Source organism: Alosa alosa, chromosome 23 (assembly GCF_017589495.1).
Source record: "Alosa alosa isolate M-15738 ecotype Scorff River chromosome 23, AALO_Geno_1.1, whole genome shotgun sequence".
NCBI classification, from domain to species: Eukaryota; Metazoa; Chordata; class Actinopteri; order Clupeiformes; family Clupeidae; genus Alosa; species Alosa alosa.
This window is the reverse complement of record NC_063211.1, coordinates 26,639,151-26,653,813: the sequence shown is the minus strand read 5'-3', so window position 1 is coordinate 26,653,813 and position 14,663 is coordinate 26,639,151. Positions and strand designations below refer to the sequence as shown.

General features: G+C 46.4%; 1 protein-coding gene across 1 annotated transcript in view; it reads right to left on the bottom strand.

The window, feature by feature from the left end:
• The window catches only part of pcdh17 (protocadherin 17), a 70,758-nt gene that overhangs the window by 42,453 nt on the left and 13,642 nt on the right, over nucleotides 1-14,663 (bottom strand).

The following is a 14,663-nucleotide window of genomic DNA, read 5'->3' as shown; positions in this document are numbered from 1 at the left end:
AGCTGGGGAGCTGGAGTCCCATTTCCGGTCCTCTGCACAAAGAACATGTACCTACAGAATCTTAAAGTGCTGGCACGCGCGCCCACTAATACTACCTTACAGGAAACATCTGTCTCACTAAAACCCTCTGTGTTTGGTTCCACCTTTATAGAGACGCTGGCGACCTTATGCCTGCAGAACAGGCTTTACACGTGTAAGATGAACACAAACTCTGATGCAAGCGCAGACACACAAACACACACACAAACACACACAATGGATCTTCCTCTCACACTGGGAAAGCCAATAAGCCAAGAGTGTATCCTCTCCGATGAGTCTCAATTACTTCACACAGCATTGATGTTGCCCAACCAGTCTGTTTGCTCGACGGCCAAGAGTCAATACCGTGGTGTGTGTGTGTGCACAGTGTACGTGTGAGGAGAACCCAGTGTGTGTGTCTGAATGCGTCAGGTCATGATCGTGAGTGTGTGTGTGTGTGTGTGTGTGTGAGGAGAACTATATAAATGTATGTGTATAGACTCAAACAGCAACTCTGCTCTCCACGATATGGTACACAGTATTGACCAGGTCAAACAGGGAGGCGAGGCCAGGCGGGGCAGGAGACTAATCTCCCCATTAGTTATCCGGTTTCCCCTCCTCATTTATGACCTGTGTTTGAGTAACACCAGCATTGAGCTTTGAGAAGATTAAAGGAAACAACCTGATTGTGCGCTAGTAAGATGTGTGTGCTTGAGGTGTAACAAAAACATGAAGAATCTTATTTTATCCCTCTCTGCGTTTTCTTTTGTTGCGGGGGAGAGAAAGATGACACTTCAAACATAATCTCTAATGGAGCGTTGTCTCACCTGAATGTGATTTCAAAGAGATTTACTTTTGTTTCATGGCAACACCGTGGAAACACGCCTCACCATAATCTTCGCTTAGCAAACCAAACACACAAACAAACAGGCCTTTGGCTTCTCTTTTTTTGTCAGGGTATTGTGTGTGTGTGTGTGTGTGTGTGTGTTCTTTTGAATCCTTTGTCTTTGCCTGAACTCACACACAATCCTTTTATTTTTCTGGTTATCATTTGTTTTCTCTTTTCCTTCCTGCAAAGAAACATAATTTGATGTGCACTCACAACGCTCACACACACACGCACACACACACACACGCACACGCACACGCACACACAGACACACACACACACACACACACACACGGCTGTGTGTTCTGTTCAGCTGCCTGTTTCAGCAAATGGCTAATAGGGACTGAGAGATAGAGAAAGCTATGAGGGCCCTCTCTTCCTCCTCCTCCTCTTCCTCATGCAACCTTTCATTGCTCCTCCTTATCTCTCCATCTCCATCGGAACATGGCATTCAAGTCCAGGAGAGAGACTCAGAAGGGCCCATGCAGAGAAATATCAAAGGCTGCAATCACACGACAGAAATGATTAAAATGCTTTCCCATTGAAATAATAATTGTGTTGTGAGGTCCTTTTGAGATACCGTGTGTGCAGTGCACATGTGTAGATCTACATTATGTGTGTGTGTGTGTGTGTGTGTGTGTGTGTGTGTGTAGATGGATGGATGTGCTCCGCTTTTGAAGAAAAAGAAATACTCTTTGCTCCCTTTTTCTTGCTTTCATTTTTCTGTGAATTCAGTGTGCTGTATGTGCAGGCGTCATGGCTGCCTGGGCTAAGCCGAGCTGCTCCTACACTCACTTCCTGCCCAGGGGCTCTGTCCCTGACCTGTTGCCGTGCACAGCATTCCTTCCTTCAGTGCAGCCCACAGGTAATTCATTATCCACACACACACGCACACACACACACAAACACACATTCCCTCTGAGGTCAGCCTGATCGCTCCATATACAGTCGTATCAGCTAAAACAACTTTTGTGACCCTCATCTGCTGCCATTTGTAGACTCATTTCCTGTTCTGTTCAGGTAGTCTGTCCCTGACCGGCTGCCACGCTCCTTATTCCTTCCTTCAGTGCAGCAAACACGTCCTTAATTCATTACACTACACACACACACACACACACACACACATTCCCTCTGAGGTCAGCCTGATCATTCCATTGTCATATCAGCTAAAATAACTATTGTGACCCTCATCTGCTGCCATTTGTACACTGCAGATATCCTGTTACCTCTGGCGGTCGGAGGGGATGGAATGGAAGAGTGCGTTTATGTAAACATGGCTTCCCAGGGGGAGAGAGAAGCTGACCTTGACATTGCTGGAGACGTCCACCCCCAGTCCAGATGAGGCAGCAGCAGCCTCTCCATTCACCTCAGGCCCACAAAGGCACAAACACTTTGCATTGCTATATCGGCCACTTTATAGGCACTTACTCCTACACATACACATAATACACACACACACAATTACATAAACAAACACACACACATACACATCACACACACACACTAGCCTACTGAAAATACACTCTCACGTGAGTGCTTGGAGCTAATAAAAGGTGCATTACGGCGGGAGATGGCGGATGGAGATGGCCGCTCTTCCTGGCAATTAGAGGCTGGGCCTTATCGCAACGCTGCCCCTTTCCTGTCAGCTTCATATATCAGGGCACATCTGCTGTCCATAGGCTGGGAAGCAGCGTCCCTGTGCAATTAATGAAGTCACCCTGGACCGATACTGACTGACACACACACACACACACATATAATCACTCTCATTCTCTCTCTATCGTACAGGCACAACCCTACACATGCAGCATATTCAAGAGACACACCAAGGTCTTTCTCTGCTTTAAAGACACACGCGTGCATACACACACACACACACGCAGACGCACACACACACAGACACACACACACACACACACACACATAGAGGCACATAGTTTGTGTCCTCTAATCCACAGGAGAGGGAACATTACTAGTGCACAGTGTGTGCAGTGCAGTGCAGCTCTAATTGTGCAGCGCTGGATGTGTTTCATTGTTAGAGCAGGTCGTCACATCTCACACACCGCAAGGCCTCCAAGGGAGTGATCACTACAAAGCCCAATCTGTCAAGGCCATCTTTCTCCCTCCCTCCTCCCTCCCCCCCTCCCTCACTGATGCTCCATGTCCTATCTCTGTCTTCGTTCTCGCTCTCGGAGTATCTGTGTGTAGAACAGCATTCTCCAATGACAACATAGATACATGACATCTCCAGGGCAACGGAAAGGTTTAACTGATTCTATTTTCCACTTTCCTGTGTGTGTGTGTGTGTGTGTGTGTGTGTGTGTGTGTGTGTGTGTGTGTGTGTGTGTGTGTGTGTGTGGATTCAGTGAAGCTCTGCAAATAATGCTGCTTTATTTCTATAGCTCTGAATGACAGACGGCAGGAGAGATAGGGAAGAGGGCACAGTGAAAAAGGAGGAGGAAAGGGAGGGAGAGAAAGAGAGAGAAAAAAGATTAATGGTCGAATGCACAGGCTGTCTTTGGGTCGACATTGGATTCACACACAGAAGAGAGGGAGAGAGACAGAGAGTGTGTGTGTGTGTGTGTGTGTGTGTGTGTGTGTGTGACATGGAGATTTAAGCTCTGCCCTCTCAGCAATGTATGTGTGTAACTCAGAGGTGAGAAAGAAAAACGAGTGTATATTTATCTCTATTCTCAATGTGCTTGGGCGCATGCATGTGGTGTTTGTTTTGGTCTGTGCACACAATACACAGACACACTCACACATGCACAATTTGCACGCACACACACCTACACACACTTTTCACTAGACTGCAACAAATGAAAGGTGCTATCAATTAACATTTCACATTATTCTCCAGTCCATAACAGAACCTGAACTGGATTCAGGATTGTCATCAAAACAACAACGGTGGGGGCGGTGGTAGTGTAGTGGTTAAGGAGCTGGGCTAGCGTGCAGTAGCCTGAAAGTTGTCGGTTCAATTCCAGCTTCCAACCGTTGTGCCCTTGAGCAAGGCACTTAACCCCAAGTTGTCTCGGGACAATGTGATCCCTTGTAATATAGCTGACATATGTAAGTCACTTTGGTCAAGAAGTGTCTGCTAAATGAAATGTAATGTAATGTAATGTAATGTAACAACAGTGATTGTGTGTGTGTGTGTGTGTGTGTGTGTGCATGCATGCATATGTGTAAGAGAGAGAGAAAGCGAAAGACTGACAGTGAGAGTTTGGGTGGGTGAATGTGTTGTGTGTGTGTGTGTGTGTGCAGAGCTTAAAATTCATTTTCCAAAATGGGGGGGAATTCCCCCCTTAGGTTATTCATGTAGGGGGGATTTACACAATTTGGGGGTCGATTCTGATACCAAGTCAAGAATTGCGATTTCGATACTTCTTCGATACTTTTTTTAAAAAGTGATTTTGGTGCCCCCACCACCCTGACGTCATCAGTAATATATACTGTAGTGGGATCATTCACAACAGTGGACATCCTAGATTCTGCTTGACTCTCTCCACACACACACAAACTGAAAATGATGGCTTATGTGATATGTTTCTATTTAATATATTTTTAAATTCATATAGAGTGTATTTAGTTAATAATGTATTTTTTAATGTATAACATTTTACTAGTAATTACTAGTAGCTAAACATATTTAGTAATATGAATGCTTCATTTTGAAGTTTAACCTATAACACTTATATATCACATATCTTTAATGTGGTGTGTAGGTCTAATTGAGTGTACATTGGTGATGAGTAGGTGTAATTGAGTGCCTGTCACTTTAAGAAAATACGTGAGAGTAATTAGCCTCCCTTCAGCCTGACTGTTTTAGGCTAGTCGCTAGTGAATAAAAGTTGTGCATAGTGCATAAGGATATGTGGATGCAAATCATTATGTTTTCTATGTCATTAGATAGAATAAATGTTCAAAAAACTAACAAGTCGAAGACAATCTTTCTGGGATCAAGTGTTGACGTGACCTGAGCTAGCAGGATAGTTACCAAGGAGCTCTTTCCAGATGTAAAAGTTTGCCATGGTTGAGCAGCCTATTTGCATAAGCGCAAAGTGGTGTTCTCTCTCTCTCTCTCTCTCTCTCTCTCCCGTGTGTGTGTGTGTGTGTGTCTGCGTCTGCATGAGGCTATGTTCAATTCAACTCGGTAGTTGATCCGTCCGGTCAATAGCACCGCATTCACGCCACTTCATGATTATATTAACGTCATCAGACAGGCTGTAAAAGTGTATGCGGGAATTTCTCGCATTATGATGGATAGAGTTGCGGGACTTTATGCGCAAAACCCGCAATCCCGCAGTGAAATTTAAGCCCTTGTGTGTGTGTGTGTGTGTGTGTGTGTGTGTAAGGGAAGGGGGGTAAAACATTAATTGCTTTTCTGTGAAATGAATGTCAGAAGACTGCAGGCAGCTGCCGCGTGCCATCTTACTCCAGATTAATTATAGAGAACTGAGGAGACACTGCGTACTGAGGAGACACTGTGCATACGATAACATTCACACACACACACACACACACACACACACACACATAGACACACATATGCGTGTGAAGGCCCAGCCCACAGATGTCAAATCCTACACATTTTTAAACACAATTTACACAAATACAAACACACACACACACACACACACACATAGACACACATTTGCGTGTGAAGGCCCAGCCCACAGATGTCAAATCCTACACATTTTTAAACACAATTTACACAAATACAAACACACACACACACAAACACACACACACACACACAGAGAGAAAGGGAGAGAGAGAGAGATAGACACACACACACACAGAGAGAGAGAGAGAGAAAGAGAGAGAGAAAGAATACATATGCAATGGAAATTGTTGGTCAAAGAATCAGTACCAGTTTTTTTTTTAATTTCCACTCCTACTTTCAAAAATGAGCAGATCTGCGGTTTAACATAATCTGGCCGAGATTAGAAGTGTCATGGGGTAACAGGGTTTATGTGTCAGGGCCATGTGTGTGTGTGTGTGTGTGTGTGTGTATGTGTGTGTAAACATGGGTATGGGGCAGTGGCAAGTACATCGAAGGACTAACTTTCAGTGGCTGCAATGCTAGTAGACTCTAGTGATCTCACAGTTGATAATCACAAAATTTGAAACTACACCAATGACCACACACACACACACACACACACACACAAACACACCAAACTCTGCATTAAAGTGCCTAGATGGAGGTGAAGGAGAAGTCAGCAGTATAACGAGAGAGAGATGAAATGGAATAAAATGAAAAGAGAGAGAGAGAGAGAGAGAGAGAGAGAGACTGGGGGAAAGGACAGAGGGAGAGCGTAGAAGAGGAGAAAGTGCAAGGGTAGTTGGTGAAGTCGACTTTGAACTTGTCCTCGGTGGGCGATCCTTGCTCTTAAAGCAACTGAAGTGGAAAAACACATTTCTAAAGCTCATTATTACACTCACACACATATACTTTTCTCCCTCTGATAAAATAGAGCTTTTTATCTCATTTGCTCCCTCGAAGAAACTAGAGACATTTAGGGACTAGGGTGGTCAAAGAGAAAAAGAAAGGAATAAAGAAAAAAGACTGAAAAAGAAAAAAAAAAAGAAAAAGGAAAGAAGAGAGAGAGAGAGAGAGAGAATAAGTCTTAGAGGAGAGGAGGACGAGAGGAGAGCCAGGCATATTGAAATGAGCTCTGCTCCGAGAGACTGTCCAGGCTCTTGGGTCCTGCCCTTGAGATTCCCATCCAGCACTTAAGCACTGAGGTGCTCAAATCCTAATAGCACGAGAGATTCAGTGAGCAAGTAGGGGGGAAAGAAGAGAGGATACGAAAGATGAAGTGGGAGAAAGATGGAGAGATGGGATGGGGTTAGAGAGAGTGAGAGAATGAAAGAGCAATGGGATGGAAGATTAGAGAAATAAGAGAGATGAGATAAAAGAAATGAAAGTGGTAAGGCCTTATTGCTCTCTTTATAGCTATGTTTGCTTTGATTAGTACTGTCATAACAAGCTTTAAATCTTATTTTATTAGTACTCTCAGTTCAGGCTTTTTGTTGTATTATTACATTATTACTCTCATTCCATCTATGGCAACACTGTGTGATCAGCCTAGTATGTGCCAGTGAAGCCTGAGAGAAAGAAAGAGAGAGAGAGAGAGAGAGAGAGAGGGGAGGGAGAGAGAGAGAATGAGAGAAGGAGAGAGAGAAAACAACACAAGGGAAGACAGTGAGACTCCTTGAAAGAAATACAAAAAGAGGGGTAAGAGAGGGTGAGAGAGGGCGCATGTGTGAGTGTGTGTGTGTGTGTGTGTGTGTGTGTGTGTGTGTGTGTTACGGGTGGGATAAATTCCCATTTTTTGATAGGGAGACAGAGAGACTTCAAAGCTGATGAGCGCACACACTGCTTCGGCTCTTCTTTTATTCCTTTTCAAGTGCCGACCACCATGACTCGGGCAAAGAACACTCTCTCGGTCTCAAGAAACAGCATTTTGGACTGTATGGCAACACACACACACACACACACACACACACACACACACACACACACCCTACCCACGTAGCTTGGGATATTTCACTTAACCAGTCGAATAAATCTTGGCGTTTTGTCAGCGAGAGCGAGTGGGACTCATTTGAATTTCAAAACAGCCTCAAATGCAACAGAATCATGGATGAGGCGAAGATTGTATCGCAGAACACGGGAGGCTCAGGGGGCTGAACCCGGTAAATGTAGAACATCCCCTCCAAATCTAGCGGATAATTTATTTCACCCGCTGATTACAGCCTGCGATAGTGGTTTAATCATTCTCTACATGCCCTGGTGCGAGAGAAAAAATGAGAGAAGAGGAGAGAGAGAGAGAGAGAGAGAAGAGAGTGTGAGAAAAAAGACAAACCTATTTCTGGGTGAAAACTGGTCGTAAGGTGTGTGTGCATGTGTGTGTGCATGTGTGTGTGTGTGTGTGTGTGTGTGTTTACGTGCAGCTCTGTCTCTGTTGCCTTGGGTGTCAACAGAATTAGGTACCATTCTGTAAATGCCAAGCAGTCTTCCACTCCATCTAGCACAGAGGCAACGTGAGTCACCCGTGCCTGGTGCAGAGAGCTCGCCAGGCCCTATAGCAGCAGCAGCAGCAGCCTCTCTGAAAACAAGACAACCCCCCACCCCCACCCTGCAGCCACGTCTAAACCACTAAAACCCTCCAAAACCCCGGCTCTTGCCTCCCGACCAGGAGGTCTAGCTCGAGCGTCTGGTTCCCCCTCCACTCCACACCTCCACTCTCCTCCTCTCCTCCTCCTCTCCTGCTCCCTCTCCTCCAGTGGAACTCTGCAGCGTGTAATTGATTTGCTAATGGATTGAATTGGGCATTAAAGCGGCTCTTGCTCTGCACGCGCCTCATCACTCTCCCAGGCCGTCGCTCTGAAGGTCTGGGCAGCACTGCTGAAATGCATGATACTGTCAGTACCATACAGTCAGAAGAATGACTGAGGCACTGAGCAGCTCATTCAGAAACAGACCTACCATGGCGAATCCACACCAGATAAGGATCAAACTGATCCAGGGTCAGCTCGCATTGGCACAGTTTTATTATTGCCACCGATACTTCTAGAGTCATCTATTCATATTCACCTGCTGTATTAAGCACACACACACACACACACACACGTCCACCATGTGAGTTCCTCTCTCATTAGAGCCTAATCTCCCCCAGATCATCTGCGCTCCTCAAAGACGGATCAGCCGTTACGGAGAGGGGGAATAACGACAAGAGGGAGGAGAAGAAAGAGAAGAAAAAAAAGTGTCCGAGGGCAGGGAGGAGGGAGAGAGAAGAGCAAATCCTCCGTGATCCCTCTTAGGCAGTGCGGCGCGCGGGTGGGAGTGCGGAATCCCCTGTGGGCTCTCCTGTTTTGTGTCCTCTTCTCCTTTTAGAAATGAGGGATGAGACTATGGACACCCGCTAGTGTTATCACGCCATGGCGGCCGCATGGCGGAACAGTTATGGAGCGGAAAGGAGGGCGGCCCTGTGTGTGTGTGTGAATATGAGGTGGAGATTGCACACGCACACACCCCCCCACACACACACACACACACACTTAGAGAGGCAACGATCAATGGCCGTGTTCTTTTCTCTGGCTCGCTGCGTGGCCTGTCCTCAAAGCGCACCATCAACTCTGCAGCCGCTCAGCCTGCTACGCTAACAATATTCACCAGGGGAGACGCAGAGAGAGAGAGAGGGAGAGAAATGAGGAAAGCATTCTGTACATTCTTTTTTTCTATTCTTTATTTTTGCTTCTATTGAAATCAACACGTGTTGGGTTATTTGTGTCTAATGGTGACAGTGTGCCTGAGCAGAAGGGCTTGAAAGGCAAAGGCAGCCACCCTCAGCACCCTACAGGGAACCCGGCAATAACCCACACAGATCATGGCATCATCATCCCTGCTGGCTGGCTCTTTGTGCCTTATATGTGTGTGTGTGTGTGTGTGTGTGTGTGTGTGTGTGTGTGTGTGTGACGCTGGGTGTGTGTCTCTGGGTGTTTCGGAGTGTGTTAGTGTGTGTCTGAGGGTGTGCACCAAGCGTTCCAGATTATGTGCTTGTGTTGCCCCCAAAAAACACACACACACACAGACACAGACACAGACACACACACACACACACACACACACAGAGCGCCGGTGTGAGTATCATGTTGACCCTGTGCTGAGTGGATCAGATCGCTCCTGCAGGCCCCCCTGTTCCACAGATCCATAGCAATCAAATTAGCCCCCGCGTCTCGCCTGCCCAAGCAGCTGCCATGCATCACGCTCCTAAAGGGCCCCCTTGTGTGTGTGTGTGTGTGTGTGTGTGTTTCTGTCTGTCGGTGTGTATGTGTGTGTGTCTGTGTGTGTGTGTGTGTGTGTGTCTGTGTGTGTGTGTGTGTCTGAGACTGTGTATTAAGAATGTTAGGTAGGTCGTTGAACTGATGGAAGTGGATACACCAGCACGGCAGAGTTCAATACAAAAGTTCACATCCCAACGCATGGATGCACTGAGCAAAAGCTCATCTTCCAATAGGATTTTGCAGGGATAATACACAGAGGATGTTTCACATTCTCGTTCTCTCTCTCTCCCTCTCTCTCTCTCTCTCTCTCTCTCTCTCTCTCTGTGTGTGTGTGTGTGTGTGTGTGTGTTGTGTGTGTGTGTCAGAGAGAAGCGTGCATGCTTTGCTTTTCGGCTGAAATGAACTCTGGGAGTCTTAGGGTGAGAGTAGATTGCCATCGCTAGTAATTCGGAGCATGCGGCGAGCGGGGCCTAACTGTGAGCCCTCTACCCCAACAAAGAAAATAAAAGCAATTTAGAGCGCCATTCTTTCACAGCAGGCTCTTTCACTGGCCTAGTCAAACCAGCTCTCTGCATACACACACACACACACACACACATCCATCCATTAGAGCATATACATCCCTTCTCACGCACAAGCACACACATACAGTATATGCACACATGCATGCTTATAGACTCACATATGCCATTGTGTGTACACACACACACACACACACACACACACACACACACAAACACAAAAACAGTAGCTTTTCCCACTTTAGGCTGCGGCTTCTCTCACTGCGCTACATACAATATCTGTGACAGGCTGCCCTAAGGGAGCATGGGGAAGAGAGAGGAAGATTCCGTTCCTTCTGTCTGTTATTCCTTTACGAAAAAAAAGGCAAGCGTCTTCACACAGCAGTTCACACAGACGAGTCTGAAAATAGACGTGTTTCTTCCTCCTCTTTACCCCCCACACACACACACACACACACTTCTGTCTCTCTTATGTTCCTCTAAAACACACACACACACACACACACACACACAATCACACAAATTTAACGAACCAGTCGAGGGACTGCAGCCTTGTTGCACTGCTCTTTGAGAGGGGTGAAGAAGCGTACCATCCACAAAAAGAAAGGAAAAGAAAAGAGATAAAAAAAGAATAAATACAAAATCAGGCTGAATCCTGTCTGCCTGGAAATCAAACAGCCCGGGACATCAGATCCAATTTCCATGAAAAACTGACTACCTTTCACACACACACACACACACAAATGATTTATCACACACATGAGATGAGCCTAAGCTCCGACACACCAGCCCCTGCAGTGATTAGTGCAGGATTGGCATTGCCTGCACAGCGCCTTCATTTCTTCTTGGGTCAGAAGTGAGCTAACTCGGAGCAGCGTCTGTCCATTTGGAATGACCTACATGCCCATGTGCTCTAGGACCTCTGTATCTTTTTATGGTTTAGTATTTTCTACATTTCCACTCTACGTTCTCTGCCTTGATGATGTTATTTATTTCTAAATTGTCATGCCAATGCAGTGTACAGTACACACACACACACACATACATACACACACACACACACACAGCTGGTCAATATGGTTGTAGGCCATGTAAGGACTGATTGACCAATGCGAGTGCTAGTAATCATTTCAACCACTGACCACTGCTATTGCTTGGCATTTCATTCATCACAGAGAGAGAGAGAGAGAGAGAGAGAGAGAGAGAGATAATGGTTTCGGGGCAGGTGGGAGGAATGCAACAGTTTGCTGCTCTGTGGGTCGCGGTGATGGAAGGACACTGCAGACGGCACACAGCTGCTTTTACCGTAAAAATAATGAATTATTCCCCCAGCGGATAAATAAGACACACTCGTCTGGAGCTGCCTTAATTGAGCAAAGGGAGCACACTTAAAAATCAAAGCGTGCAGAAATTACACCAGCCACACACAGACAAAAACAGAGAGAAAGAGAGAAAGAGAAAGAGAGAGAGAGAGAGAGAGAGAGAGAGAGAAACACCTAGCAAAGCACATACACACATACAAATTAAGGCACACACACACAAACACACACACACACACACACACACGGAGACAAGCAGAGTTTAAAAGTGCTCTTACTCTGGGAAATGAAACAGTTGCGTGGTGTATTCCTTTCAAGGTGACTTTCTCTTTAATGCCTCTTTGTGTGTGTGCTTGTGTGTGTGTGTGTGTGTGTGTGTGTGTGTGTGTGTGTCTCGCGCGCCTGTGTGTGCAGGGTGAGGGTTTGTGTGTGGCTGAGTGTATCACCGCCTTGAAGAAGGGTGAATTTCACTGGGAAGATTTGCCTAATGCTGCGTTGTCAGCTGCCTGTTCTGGAGAGACTGGGGGAGTCTTTTAAGTGTGCCGGCCCAGCACTGTGGAGATGTCAACTGGGCTTTAGAATTAATCAGCTCAGGCCAGGCGAAACAATCACCAGCCATCTACAGCCCATAAACACACACACACACACACACCCTTCAAATGCCCTCATACACATACATAAAGAGACTAACACCACCACCTTCCTTTCAAATGCCGTCACACACACACACACACACACACACACACACACACACACACACACACACACACACACACACACACACACTATACCCTTCAAATGCCCTGGGCAAACACACAGCACTCACACACCAGGGCCGTGATGACTGACTGTTGCTGCTCAGCCTCCAATCAGCTGAGATGCAGTGGATCAATGATGGCGTCACTCTTCAAATATGACCTCCCTCTCTTTTCATCTACTCCTCTCTCGCTCACTTGCACTGCTCCCTCTTTCCCCCTCTCCTCATTCCTTCTTCTCCCTTTTTTTCATCTACTCCTCTCTCGCTCACTTGCACTGCTCCCTCTTTCCCCCTCTCCTCATTCCTTCTTCTCCCTTTTTTCATAATTTATCATCTTCCTCTCTTTCCCCTCCATTTTCCTTTTTCTCCTCTTTCATCAGAGGAGGACCTGCCTTGCCTCCAGCCCTCCCATTCTCTCAGAGGAGGACTCTGCCTCTTCCTTAACACCCACACATTATTGGCACATTAACACCACCCTCACACACACACACACACACACACACACACTACTGCTGAGTTCACTAATTCCCTTATTCAGTTATCATATGAATGTAGCCTTTATTAAAGAACAATGGTCCTGGACCAACCAGAGTTACAAGGTGTGTAAAACAAAGTGTCAATAAAGGTGATAGGTGGTTGTCATGGTGATGGCTATTTTGTTTACAGATGGATGATTTGGAGGAGAGGCAGGCGAGGCCAGTTCTGCTCCTGACCAGCAAATCTCCGTATCAGTGGTTTGGACTTGCAGGTCACCAGTACAAAGACATCTCAATGGTTATCTGAGACAAGACTAGCTGAGACTACATTGTGTGTGTGTGTGTGTGTGTGTGTGTGTGTGTGTGTGTGTGTGTGTGTGTTGTGTGTGTGTATGTGTGTGTCTGTCTTTGTGTGTGTATGTTTGTGTGTGTGTGTGTGTGTGTGCCTCAATGAAAGAGCAGTTAGTCTGATGGGAGATTGATCTGTCTCTAAATGGAGGCTCAGCATCCAGCTCGTTAAGAGACACCCCCACCCATCCACACACACGCAGACACAAACACACACACACACAGACACACACACACTCACACCACTGCAATCCGTTGCTCCTGAGCCCAGCAGAGCCAAGGGGCTGGGTAGAAAACCAACTCCACCCTGGTTCTTCCCTTGTAAAAAGTGAGTTCACTGCAAACAAGCACTGATGAGAAAACGTGTGTGTGTGTGGTGTGGTGTGTGTGTGTGTGTGTGTGTTTGTTTACTAAACACTGGTGCTGACAAGTGTAATCTAGACAGGAGCAAGGGGGCCAACAAACCCTGGCTTCAGATTTCAGACCAGGCCCACTGATACTGGAAACAGATAAGGTGAGGGGTGCCAAATTACAGCACACACTACACACACACACACACACACACACACACACACACACACACACACAAACACACACTCAACAGACTGTCTGTCTGTCTGTCAGTTACACACAACACATACACACTCACACACACACTGGCTTCTCAGGAGAACCCATTTCAACACAACCTGCTCCATTTACAGCTTGTCCCTGTTGAACAGTATACTGGCCCATTTGCAACACTAACCCACCCTTAACCACCACCAACACACACACACACACACACACAAAACACACATCTCTACATTTCTTCAAAAGAGCTGGGTGAGTGTATAGTATGACATATAAGCTATTCTGGTTTCTTTATTCTGCTGAATGAGAGGAGGGGAAGGGGGGAGATTTGCAATGCAAATGTGGAAAGGGGAGGGTGTGCCCTCCTTCTCCCTCATCCCTCTCTCTCTCTCTCTCTCTCTCTCTCTCTCCCCCCACCATGGGAACATACCTGAGGGTATTGGCATGTGTGTGCGTGTGGGGGGTGAGGGTAGGTGGCAGGGCACCAAAACGCTTGTAAATTGGACATCTGCCAGCTCAGCACAAAAACATGTCCCACCTTGCCTAAAAAATGTACGGGTCCATTTGTAAGGACAAACATTCAAGGTGTATGTGTGTGTGTGTGTGTGTCTGAGTGTGTGTAGATGCTTCTGTGTGTGTCTATGTGAAAGAGAAAGGACTCCAAAAGCTGACCCGAATCCAAACCGACACTAACAACAGCCTCCTTTGAGTTTCCCTGTGCATGGACATCATTTGCTCTCTCTCTCTCTCTCTTTCTCTCTTTCTTTTTGTTTTTCTCTCTTCTCTCTGGAGAACTTAACGTTACACAAAAAAGAGACGGAGGGGAGGAAAAAAAATAATGAACCAAAAACAAGAGCTGGAGAGGCGTCTTAAGTGAGCCCAGCCATTCTGCCATTGTCAGACGCTCCGCTCCACTCCAGAATGCCCCAGGGAGTCCAGCCAAGGAGCCCCCGGGGAGAGGGG